Genomic DNA, 13,695 nt, shown 5'->3' with positions numbered 1-13,695 from the left:
GACCTGAATTTTACTATCCATGAATGATTTTCTTCTCTGCATCTGCTAGAAACAGAATAGCCGCCGCGCCCCCCCCCCCCCGCCAAAAGGGAGGGGGGGGGTGTTATTGTTTTTAGATCCGTCTCTGAATTTCAATAAAATACAAAATATTTTCAAATGACCTGTATACAAATTTTTTTCTGGAGCAGAGACTTTGGTCCACATGGTCAAAAGCTGGGTTCTCTGGTTGGGTCTATGCTTCCTGTCACATGTGCTAAGAGTAGTTGCAGGTCTTTCTAAACCCCGAAATCGCTGCCGACTCTCTGGGTCACTTCCAGGGAGTCTTTAATAAAGCACTTACCTCTGCTGGAACGACACGTGCTATTCTGCTCCTTATCCCTGCCTGTACCACTAACAAGTGTTTGCTCTAGCTGTGTGCCCTCAGCGCCCTTTGAACCCAAAGGGAAACTGCAGGTGCTCAGCACCTGTCTGGATCTGGCCCTAATGGGGCACAAATGAGCACACAATGGAAGGCTGAATGGAAAAAGGGACTCTTTATCTTCAAAGTATATTTCTTTTTTCATTAAATATTGACATCTCTCACAGCATCAGTTTTTTTACATTGAAACACCGATAATCACTCTGCTTATATGCCACCATAGCTCAAAAGTCCACAGAGAGAGCATATAATTTTATCTCACTTTTTCATCTGTATGTAGCAATCTATTTTCTTTACATAGGTTCACTTTGCAAATACAAGCAACATTTGGTAGGTCTTAACATCAATTATCATGGCAGAGAATACGAATGAATCCCCCCACAAGGGGGAAAAAGAGCTTTGCCCTTGATCTTACATCTCTCAATGTGAACAAGTGTCTTACATTGTAAACATGATAATGAAGACAAAAAACAAACACTTGTTTGGCAGTGAGTGTTTGCTTTTCTTTTACTCTCTGGTGAATGCACTTAAATTTGGAGCATATTGTGAAGATAATGAATTTGTCCATGTTGAAAACAGATCATCTAAATGTAAAATCCTTGTTTATAATTTGTTTTTAGTAAAGCGGCAACAAAACAACCCTGTATTTATCTAGTCTTGTTACTATGCTGGTATGTGGTCTGGTAATATACAAAAAGGGTTTTGAATCTAGCCATAGCAAAGTAAACTCTGATGAAAATCTGAAGGGCTATATTAATCATTTGAGGATGTAACTTTCACTGGCCTTTTCAGGAAACTCTGAAAAGTCTATGATAAATCTGTTAATGTCTGCTGAACATTTGCCTCCATATAAGACAAGAATGGTTTTTAAATATGGCATTTGCAGAGATTCACTGGCTAATTCCTCTTGCATTATGTAGGATATATATAATTAACAATATTGTTTCTTACAATAAATCCCTAAGACTGAGCATAATGCTCAGAAGCCTACCACAGAACAATATTAGAACATAACTACCTGCAAAAGTTTCTTTCACAAGTTTCATTTGAAAATATGAATAAATACCATCCAGTTTGAAGTCCATTTAAGCATGTATGTGTCTGCTGCTTAGCTAAAATACACCAGTATGACTAAACTATAGCATCTTAATAGGACTGCAAAGCTGCGGTGATGGGGCATGATCCATCAAAGCTCACAACAAGAGATTTACGTTGAAGGTGGGATTTTCCAAAGTACGCGGCATTAACCTAACTCTGCTTCCTCTGAAATCAATGGGAGTTTTACCTCTGCGTTTAATGGGAGAGGAGCAAGGCCAGCACTGAGCACCTTTTGAAATCCACTCTACCAGTTACCACACACCTCAATCAGGATCTTTACATGGATAATAGGAATATCCAGAGTTGTAAGACTGAATACTGTAATTAGAATTTTGGATGAGCTATAAAACCCTCATGCTTCAGGGCTTTAACCAATTTCTAAGTGTTAGGTGAAACCTTTTATGAGTGGGAGATTATCCCACATCTGCCTACTTTTAGAGTTTCTTGCAACTTCTTCCTCTGGAGCAGTGGGTCTCAAACTTGTTCTGCCACTTGTGCAGGGAAAGCCCCCGGCAGGCCGGGCCGGGTTGTTTACCTGCCGCGTCCGCAGGTTTGGCCGATCGCGGCTCCCAGTGGCCGGGGTTTGCTGCTCCAGGCCAATGGGAGCTGCTGGAAGCAGCGGCCAGTACGTCCCTCGCCCCACGTATGAATTACAGATGAGCTTGTATAGGTGGGATGTAACAGTCCAGCAGTAAGGCATGGGTTCTCTAAATCCCTGTGCAAAAAATCTGGCACTAATGCAGTAAATAAAATGAGACAGACAAGGATTTGTGAGCACTGAGCATGTGTGGTAATGCCCATATTGAATTACAGTATGAGAAAAGAAAAATGGAAACCAGAGGAGTCAATCAATGTACTCCACTGATATTAGGGCTGGCAAATGATTAAAACTGCAATTAATCACGACTGTTTTTTTTAATCTCACTGTTAAGTGAGTACTGTACACTTTGTATTCTGTGTTGTAATTGAAATATATTTGAAAATGTAGAAAAACATCCAAAAATATTTATAATAAATGTACAGTGGTATTCTATTATTCTTTACAGTGTGATTTAAAACTGTGATTAATTGTGACTGATTTTAATCTAGTTAATTTGTTTTGTGTTAATCACTTGAATTAATTGACAGCCCTAGTAGATTATATGAAACAAGGTAGTTTTACATGGCTCCCCAAATCTTCCTAGCCCGAGACTTCAGACAATTAAATGAGCCAGGAAAAGGAGCTAGCCAGAACCTTTTAAATAGCATTATCCATGTACCTACACAAGCAATTATTTGGTGTCAAAATAACAGTCTTCAACAATCAAAGGGAAAATTTGAATATAAAGTCTACTAGACGGAATAAAAGTAACTTCTGGCTTTCTCACTTAGTCAGTCAGGAGCTCAGGTATTTATTCTGAGATCCATATAGAGTCAAATATAATCTTTTTTGTGTAAGGAAGAACAGAATGAGTTTTAAAGTGGCCTACAGTGTCGTAAGTCTGGTTATGGTCTGGCACAATGTACACACTTTTTTTTTTTTTTGTTCATTTTTACTCTCTCCTTTCCTCTCCCACTTAAAGGGCTTTTTTTCTGCAGGTCACTTTCTCCCTCTGAAAATCAAAGACCAAAAGATATATTTTTTTCTACACATGACCTCTCTGTATGAAACAGTTTTCCAGTCATGGTGCAGAAACAATGCCATGTGAATTAGGTGACAAATCAAACAGCTTAAATAGTGAATCATATTGCACATTGCAGGAAGCAATAATGGGGAAGGCTTTGATGTCATAACAGTTATGAATAGTGAATAAATTCTAAGACACATCCTTGGTACAGGTGTTTTGTGACCAGCTAAAATGGGCCAAATTTGTTGGCTAAAGAGTTAATTATGAATATTTCAGCCTGTCACTTCAGTGTCTTTCATTTATCTTTAGGCTTCAGGATGCTCTTGTTAGATTTAGTAATATTCAAAAAAACCACTGGCAAACTCAAGCAAACTTTATATTTTATTTAAACTCCATTGAACAATCACGTACAGCTCTTGTTCTGTAACTGCTTTTCCACCATTGACACTAACCAAGTTATTTTTGTAGATACTCTCTCCTCCAGTCCACTTCCTTCTTGATTTCTTTCAGGGATCCATAATCTAAAATTGGTGAAATCATCATTAATTAGCAAGAAAAGAGTTGGGATGGCTGTAACACAGGATTGTGCAGTCATTGGGACCTAGATTTGTAAAGTTATTTTGGTGTTTCTCCGCTCAGCGTTGCAACACCTAACTTAAGCTTAAAAAACAAGAGTTTTAAGGTGCCTAACTCCCATTGACTTAGGCTCCTATGTGCCTATGTCACTTTTGCAAATGGATCTTGTTAATCTAAATCACATAGGGACAGATTTTCCAAGGTATTTGGGTGCCTAAAAATACAGAGAGACACCTAACGGGATTTTAAAAAGTGCCTAGGCATATTTTAAAATCCTACTAGGTGCCTATCTTCATTTCCACATGCTTAAATACTTTGAAAATATGGAGCTTTACCTTTGCTATGCTGACCAGACCAACACCTAAATAACTTAAAATGTCTGGGCAACAATTTTTTTTTCATACCCACTGTGAAAAGTGATGTCATGTGATGCTAGCGCTATTTTCTGGCAATAACTATCCTAACTGTGAGTTAAGCTGGTCATCGTGACAGCTGTTCCCAATGCAAACCACAGTTTACTAAGATTTCTTGCCAGCAACAACCAGTCTTCAAAGCATCATTGTACTTACAACCTATATGTGGCCTCCACTATTTTGGAAAGTTTTCCATAGTAATATTGCCTTCCAGCAAGGATGAGTGGGTAGTACTGATATTTCTACTCAAAGACCAAGACACTAGAGTGGATTTGACCTATTTTTTTCATTCATTTAACTTATAACATGCATGATTCTAAACAATCATAGTGCACTGATGAGCAGAGTATCCCACTTGATGGTGGAATGCAGAGATATTCTCATCAACGTTAACATTCCCCTGGAATATCAGCAATTTACAGGTGATTCTGCCCATACACTCTGTTCAATGTTCCTACTGCATTACGTATTCCTCAAATAGTTAAGGACATGCTGAAGATGATACTCCTGGGCATCTAGATGGTTGGTAGTTTCATTCTGTCCTTCCTCTTCTGGATATTGTGTGTACTGTAGCTATATAATTAGTTTTCTGTGGATAGCACCTTTTCCATTTCTGGAATTAGGTAGCTGTCATCTTGCTTTCAGTTCTGGTGCAGTATGTTTCAAAGGGGGGACACACTATGCTCTCTCCTGGAGTGTCTCCTTTTATTTCTTCTTTTGTGGATTTCTCTTACTCTAAAATAAAGTCATGTGGACAGAAAATGTTTGCTCTTTATATGGCATGATGCCATTGAAAGGGTTAAGGTCGGCCTGAGACCAATTATGCTAGTTGTCTGCACCTGGATGGTGAGCCAGGCTTAATTAAAGATGAAGCCTAGTTCGAGAAGGCACTGGGTGATTTCTATAAAGAAAGCAAGCACAAATTAGAAGGAGTATGTGGGAACAGAAGGAATTCTGTAGTTCCTTCCTTGATAGTAGAGAACAGAGGAGGGAGTTTATCTCATGGCCCTGTTGGGAGGTAGCAGAGGTAAGGAAACTCCTGAAGTGGGCCTGAGAGAAAGCCAACCCACAAACAAACAGGGTAGATAGGGTTGAGACTCCGAACTAAGGGCAAGACTAGAATCCATGTTTTATGGGGAATGGAGTGCTGGGGATGACCCAGGATGGATTAAAAGTTTAGGTATGAGGGAGAGGGGCAGCAGTTGCTTTTGCTGTGGTTTTTGTTTCACTTTTGAGTTTCACTGAAAGGCTCCAGGGAGAAGCCCTGGGGCCACAGAAAAGTGGAATGGAAGAGGAGCCCTGAAGAGGCAGAAGCTGTTTGACTGAAGTGAAGACTAGCATCATGTGGGGTGCTGTCCCTTTGGGATGCTAGTACCTCTAAATGGGAGAGACTTTAGTTATCTGGATAGAGGGTTGAGTTTTGAGAACAGGCAGACCACCCCAGGACCAGAGTGATTTTTGGCAGGGGGCGTTAAGGAGGAAAGCCTGCTTCACCACGCCCACAAGGGGGTGCACCTGCAGTGAGTCTACCCTTCTAACATATGGGCAGAATAGTTCTTTGAGCTTATTTGTTTTCTGTTTATTCCACATTATTTTAAGTGATACAAACAAAGGTTTCCAAAACCTAGAAAAGCAAAAGAGGTATTTCATTTTAAAAACTTGTATATGTATAAATTATGTTTGACATATTGGCTTCAAACTGTTACCTGAAGTGACAAGTTCCTATTTACTGAATTTAAGCTTGGGTAAACTGGCCATATTGAAAACTTTGAGTGAATTGTCTCTAGTAATACCACTACACAACTGTAATTAAGGGCCAGCTAGCATGTCCATTAAATAACTCTTTATTTTCAGGGATTTATAACTCAGCTGTGAAACTTCTTTAATTTGATGCAATTAAAAGTTGATTAACAATTTTTATCTGATTAGTGCTTACTTTCAGAAATATAAAAAATAACTGATGTTTGTTTCATATACAAGCACTTATTTGGGGAATGGGTATTTGGACTTCCAACTACAGAATTAATAACTATGTCTAATATGAATATCAGAATGTGCAAAATGGCAGAAAACCTGCCATAAACCAATTTACTATAGAGCTACTGTTGCCTGGGAATAGGATGAGATGGTGGCTAGTAAATTTTTTTTTTTTTAACTGACCTTCCGATTCTGAATTGATCTCTTCTAATAAGTGATCTGGTGGGGGAGGAAGGGACATGGGTGGTTGGTATGTGTATTGAACCACTCTGAGCAGCAGCAAGGAAAGGCAGTTTAAAGAAGAACTAGAAGCTGTGGAGGAGATGGGTTGCTAGTTCTTGTCTTGCTGAAATTTTCACCCATTTCTTCTCAAAAATAGCTTTTTTTATATATCTAGTGGGGAAGGGAATCATGGGTTTCTGGTGTCAAATGCAACAGTGTGGGGGGTAGAAAGATTGATCAGTTGAAGACTTAGTGTTAGTAGCAGGATCATGGCTCATGATTAGAGCTATAGCTACGTTTTAGGCAGTATGAGGAAAAGGAAAGAAAAATTCTCAAGCAAGTCAGACTAATTCAGAAGAGGGAAGGTCTGGGTTATCAGAGCTATTTGTATTGGCTTTCTGCAAAGGCCTACATACTTTCCTCAACCTTACTGTTACCTTGGAAGATTATTGCTAGAAAGTATGGGCCTTCCCCTGGTAAAACAAGATCACTGTAAGACACTTTGGTGTATGGTAAAACATCTGATGTCCCAATGTTGGAATACTGTAAAGCAATGTTTCCCAAACTTGGGATGCCGTTTGTGTAGGGAAAGCCCCTGGTGGGCCGGGCTGGTTTGCTTACCTGCTGCGTCCACGGGTTCGGCCGATCGCGGCTCCCACTGGCTGTGGTTCGCTGCTCCAGGCCAATGGGAGCTGCTGGAAGTGGCGGCCAGTACATCCCTTGGCCCGCGCTGCTTCCAGCAGCTCCCATGGGCCTGGAGCAGTGAACCGCAGCCAGTGGGAGCCGTGATTGGCCGGACCTGTGAATGCGGCAGGTAAACAAACCGGCCCGGCCCGCCAAGGGCTTTCCCTACACAAGCAGCGTCCCAAATTTGGGAAACACTGCTGTAAAGAATTAAAAACAAACAGGGCTAAATCCTGCTCTGTTACACCAGGGTAAATCAGGAACAACTCCATTGACTTTGGTGGCATTAATCTGGAGTTTGAATGAGGTAACTAAGAAAAGAATCTTGCCTGTTTTTCATAATCTGTACCAGTATACATTTAATATTTGATGACTTGATTTAGTTATTTGCATATTGCTTGCAATTTTACATGTTTAGCTCTTTTTCCAGGCAATTTTCAGTTTGTTCGCATCAATCAAATGTCATTCTGTTGACTGACTGGAAGGGATAACTTGGTAATATTGCCCATAGGGGTGGGGCTTTAATGAGACTGACAGGGGAATAGATACCCTTGATGCCAAGAGGAAGGGAACCCTTCTCTCTGCATTCTTTCCCCTTCAGGGAGAAAGGAGTCCTAATAGGACAACTTTAACCACAATCCTCTGTGGCCTGGTGCAACCGGACTACTATTGATCCTCACCCCTACTCCCAAGAGGATGCATTGTTTATGCAAGCACTATGGCAGGGCACTCAGGTTGGCTCTGTGTTTTTCTTCCCACTTGCTCCCCCTATCTATTTAATTGATGTGGCTTGTTCATGGTCACTGGTTTTGTGGAATGTGAGCCAAAGCACTCAAGGACTATCAGCTGATCTCCTGTTCAAACTGGGAAGAATTTAACCCACAGTAGATTGTCATGCACAGAGGGGTTTTTTTGCTTTCCCTAAGGCACCTTGGAGATTTGATGTGGTGTTTTATTTCTATATTGATATATTATGAGTATTGAGGGGAAACTTTTGTAATAGCAGAGGCCAGTGTGTCACCAAACCCCAGTACAGAAAAAAATCTTTCTTCGGGACCTCATGCAGGGCATGGTGTTGACTTCAAGTCTTGGTATAGACTGAAGAACCTTTCATCTCTTCCACAAGGTAAGAGTGGATTGGGGGCTCTGGCAATAGTCTGAGTCCCAAGGATTGGACTGGTAGGGCTAAAGATATTTCCCCTTGTTTGGTGGCTTTTTGATTTTACTATATGGCCAATGATGCATAACCCCTGGATTGGGATACTGCTGGGTATTCAGGTGCTTATGCTCTAACCCTTTACGGTTATTGCTGCTTATTTAAGCAATTAAAGTTGTGGTTGGCATTTAAACAATACTGAAGGTGTGCTATGTCTTAGTCACTTGAGGCATCCATATCAAATAACGCATGCCATCACTGCTGCATGATATTGCCAGGATGAGATTTTGAGCAAAATTTGCAGCCTGTAGGTTTCAATTCAGTGACCTTAAAACTATTTAAAACCGCAGTTTCTCTCATTACGGAATTTAGTGTGCTCTGCTTCGAGGGATGAATATAACAGCCATCGAGCCCAGTGCTATAAAAACCAGCTCACAAGTATACTCCTGATAATATAGAGAATTCTCCTGCATGTTATCCCTTTTATTTTCCTGCCACAAAAATAAAGGACAAACCTTAAATCTAACAGAACTGTAATGTAAAATTTAAGAACTGTCATTTTTATTTTGGCTGACTTCTCTGTAGAAATTCTAAGATGTGAAACAAATCAAAGCTGGAAAGTATGAAGTATACAGCATTCAGAAGATTCCCTTTATGTCTATTGCAGCCACTGAAGCAAAAATGCATCCTAATTCCTTTCAGTTGCTTTCACTATAATACAATTTCTGAACTACCTTAGGTATGTATGGTGCGATATGCAGTGTGACCCTGAGAAGGTCATCAGAACTTCAGGAATTGTAACATGAAAGGAGAAATGATGACTCTTTATAGGAAGAAGTTACTTTTTTAAATTATTTTTTAACTTCAGCAAAGGCAAGTGCAAAAAGAGAAAAGAACTATCTTTACTTAGAATTATTCCCCCCTCCCTCCCAGAAGCACTATGGGGTGTGGGTGTGTAACAGGAAGTAATAGTAGCCAAACAATTCTGAGTCATGCCAGGATGTTTATACCAGGGGTATCATGATTGTTCTCACCCAGTAATCCACTTTTTGAGTCAGTATATTTAACATCTGTTGCTGGATAGTTACCATGTTATCCAGTCATATTTACTATTAGATTTTTTTTCTTTTTAACAGCTTGGGAGAACTGGGGGAAGAACTTTGTGGGGTGGGGATGAGGAAGATGGATTTGGAATTATCCAAACAAAAATGATGATGGTAAAACTGGCACAGCTGAGTCATAGTTTCAGAGAAATGAGACCCAGAAAAGATCTTGTTCCTTTCCCTGCAGATGCAGGATTAATCCTAACACTGCATTATTGAGACTCAAATGGTGGACTTTCTGCCACTTAGGTTAGATACATTTCCCCAATACCCAACCCATTTGTATACTTGTTAGGTATTATCTCAGGTATTAAGATACAGTAAAAACTTGATTATCCAAATATCTTGGAAGACACTTGAAACATCAGGAATCCAGAGTTTCATGGCCTGGGGAAGCTGTTGGGTCAATGGAGTATTTAGCCACATAAAAATCAAGCCAGGTATGACTTCATGCATTGAAATGTCTTTGCATGCAAAGTATTATCTTCTTTGTCAAATATCTGGCATTGGGGAATCCAGCCAGTACAGCAACTTCCCTTTATTTCCCACCACCCTGGCTAACCCAAGCTACAGATTTCAGAAGACATATCTGATCTTGGGATAACAGCTTCAGTTAACTGGAATCCAGACAGTTGGGGTTTTGCAGGATCAAAAAGCATCTTTGTTTGTTTTTTAAAAATCCATTATATTAAAAATAATTCTTCAGTTTTAACAATATCAATGTTTGAAAAGGCACCTTACTTCCTTGCTCTGGCCATCTAGATCGCAGGTAGCAGAGTGGGAGGATGCCCGCCCTTGTAGGGCTGCCATGCCCCTCTCATGCATGTGTGTTGGGAGTGTGCAGGTCAGGGCAGTGAGTGGATAGAGCACAGCTTGCCAGCAGCCTAGGGGGAGAGGGCTGTGCCTGACAGAGTACTTCCTCCTGTAGAGTGGGGCAGGGGCACCTAGGGAGGTGACTGTCAGTCACCATGTGCCTTCGGATTTGTTCCAGTGCAACAACAGGCTACCCCTGGCTTGGAGTTCAGAACTAACTTCCAATTGATCTCTCACGCAGTAAAATCATTCCTGTACAATAAGTCAATATTTCAGTTTCATTACGAGTTACCTCAAAAATCTTCCAAATTGTTGATTTTCATTTGAGCCAAGGAGAAATGAATTTTTATCTGGACAATAAATTGTATTGTTAAATAAAAATAAGCCATCTGTTCTATGCCTGATTTCCTTTCTTTTGGTGTTTCCTTCCTTTTGTCTGCCTAACAGTTACCATGGCAATAGAAAAAAACAATAACAAGGCGCTAATAAATCTGTTGATAGCTAAATTGAAGACCATGAAGCAAAGGCAGCTTTATGAATTTCAAGGCCCTTAGCTCATCTTATTTTATCCTCTCTGCTTGTTGCATTTTTCCCCAACCTGTTCCCTCCCTCATCCTTTGTGTGGCTTAGGGTATTTCTACACTGCAAACACTGGGAAAGATTGCAGCTCGAGTAGACCTACACGACCTACTTAGATTAACATTAGCTTGGGTACTAGAGCTGTAAAACTGTCACGTTGTAAGCTTCTGTGCAAGCTGTACAAGCCCACCAGGAACTTTCAGGGGTAGCCCATGCTGAAGTGCATGCCACTATGACTTCATAGCGCCGGTACCTGAGCAAACTCGGGTACACCTGCTCAAGCTGCAATCATACCACATGATTGCAGTCTAGACCTATCCTTTGAGGCATTAAAAATGAAAAGGTAGCAATGTTAATTGGTCCTTCCACAGGAAGCCTGTCCATTCTGATAAGAAAGAGCTCACCTGGAAGGAGCAGTAGGGTAAGGTGCCACTACTAAAAGGACCTTACATATACGCCATAAACCAGTAGCCCCTTTGAAGTTAATTGACCTGATTCTGATCTTAGACCAGTGCCACTCTGACTTCAGTGGAGTTACTCCTGATTTAAACTGGTGTCAGTGAGGTCAGACCTCCTGGCTGGATTAGGGCTACTCATGTGAATAAAGATTTGCAGGACTGAGACCAAAATTTGGTTTCAGATCGAGAGGCACTGAAACCTCTTCCCCAAGCCCTAGTATGTATATAATTCATCCATCCACTTTAGTACCATAGGGACCACTATAGTGATCAACATCTCAAGTATTGATTTGTGACCCTGAGGCTCAGCGTTCAAGTGAGACACAGCTAAGCACTCAAAATTCAGCAGTTTACCCGTAGCTAATTGAAAGATCCAAGCCTCTTGGGTAGATACAGTTGGGCAGGAAACTTTACAAGAATAGTTTATCACATGGACTTCATCACTACTTTTGCTTTTGTCTTGGAAAGATCCCAGAATTGCAAAGTGAGGCAAATGCAACAGTTATGGAATACACAGGTCTTTAAGTTTTTGAGGTAGGTTTGTGGGTGTTTTTATTTCATCTATACCGGATAGCCTATCTGCAACGTTAGCTATCATTCTGTGTATGTTTCTGCCTCTTCCCTCCCACTGCCCAGCTCCCTCAGCTCTTTCCTTTCCCGCTCTCTTCTTTCTTCCTCTCCTTTGAACTCAGCAACACTATCTTCAAAAGAGGAAAGTGATGGCAAGTACTGCTGGACTCAGAACATGTTCCTCATTTGCAGTTCTGCCCACAGTATGAAATTAACTACTGTAAGTGTGTGAGCTTAGGCAGTTTCACTTTACCTTCAGTCCCCTAGGGAAAGCACAGCTCTTTGGGGTTTAAACAAAATAATAAGAAATATCCTACACCTTTTTTTTTTTTTTTTTTTTTTTGGTAGGGTAACTTGGGCATTTTGTGCATCAAAAAACTCTTGTGGCCAGACGGAAGGGTACTTGTCCATGACTGTATAAGCAGCAATTAAACACTTTAATCATAAGGGCACTAAATTCTTTGAATAATTAAGCTCTTGTGTGTGGCAAAATTTCATTTCCTATAGAGGATTTATTACAGAGCATGATTGAGAATTTTTTCCCCCAAGAGTAAGATACAGAATCATATCAAAATGTGTTACTGATCATTTGTAGTCCAGTAGGGCCTAGGGGCCTATTGTCTAGGTACTGTAATGGCAGACAAAGGGTATAAGGAGAAACAGACGCACTGAGAAGTGCAGTAATGGGACTACTCACTGTACCTAAAACTAAGCATGCACCTAAGGCTTTGTAGGATGTAGGTCGAGGAAAAAAGACAATGTTGCCTAGTGGATAGACCTCTACACTGGCCCTCGAGATGCCAGGGTTCCATTTGTGTTGTAGCCTTTTATTCTATTTAATGTTAATTATACACCAATGGGTTCAGCTGTGGTGGCTACAGTCTCAAGTTCAACGGAGTTATCTCTGTTTGTTCTGTCTCTAGAGCCCATAGGAACACATGAAACCATATTCAAATAACACATACAATTACAAGAGCATCTATATTTTAGCAGCTTTATTAAAGTTATCAACAAAGTTTTATAAATGTCACAGCATATACAATTCTTAAAGATCAGTACCAGTTATACCTACAGACATACTCACATCCTCCTAAATGGCGTTAGTCAGTTGTCCCTCTCATGGATTGATCATCAATATGGGAGTGGTTCCTGCTGGAGTTTCCCATAGAAAGCTCAATTTTCTTGCTCTGGGCACCCTTTTTTGTACTGTGATCCGGTCTATACCTACATTCTGCGCATGTACATGAAAGTGTCAACTCTCTCTTTCTTACTGATCTGTGTCCCCTAGAAACACAAGGGACCCTATAGGCTGTGTAGGTTCTCATTAATATTGATGTGCCACCTTTATCTTGCAGTTAAGGCACATGCTGGAGACCATATTAGTTGTTACAGCATTTTATAATTTAAATTTAATCGTCCCAGCTATACTTTTGCAATATTACCACTCGGTACCTCTTTTTCCATAATCTTTCTGGTTATTTCTCGGTCAGTGACTTACACCATCATTTCTTGTCTCCAAGGCCTAAAATAGCTAAGCTAAAGTCTTGCAGGCCTCAACCTACAGGTTCTTGCGTTTCAGCTTGTCTCACTTATGTCTACTACATACTTCCTATAAATACTGATCAATCTTCTACTTTTATAGTCGTACAAATTAACTCTGCTTAACATGCAATGAATATATGTGGTATAACCTATTGCTTAATCATAACATCACACAATAAATGGATACTAAACTAAAATCATTGGCTACAGTGTCTATGGTGCTGGGTGGTGACTAGTGTTTTGTTTTTACACTAATGATAGGTTATTTTAATTATTGGCTTTCTCTCATCATTTCCCACCTCTGACCACCATCCCTTCCAACCCAACAAATAGAACTTTGGAAGCTCGCAGGAGTACCATGAGTGTCACATGGTAGTATCTGCACAAATGCAAGCTTCCCTCAATCATGTACATGAATCTACATTTACACAATTGTTTGCGGAAAGTGAATAAAGAATGTGACATCTCTTGCATTTGAT

Source organism: Emys orbicularis, chromosome 9, assembly GCF_028017835.1.
Source record: "Emys orbicularis isolate rEmyOrb1 chromosome 9, rEmyOrb1.hap1, whole genome shotgun sequence".
Taxonomy (NCBI): domain Eukaryota; kingdom Metazoa; phylum Chordata; order Testudines; family Emydidae; genus Emys; species Emys orbicularis.
Note: the sequence above shows the minus strand (reverse complement) of the source record.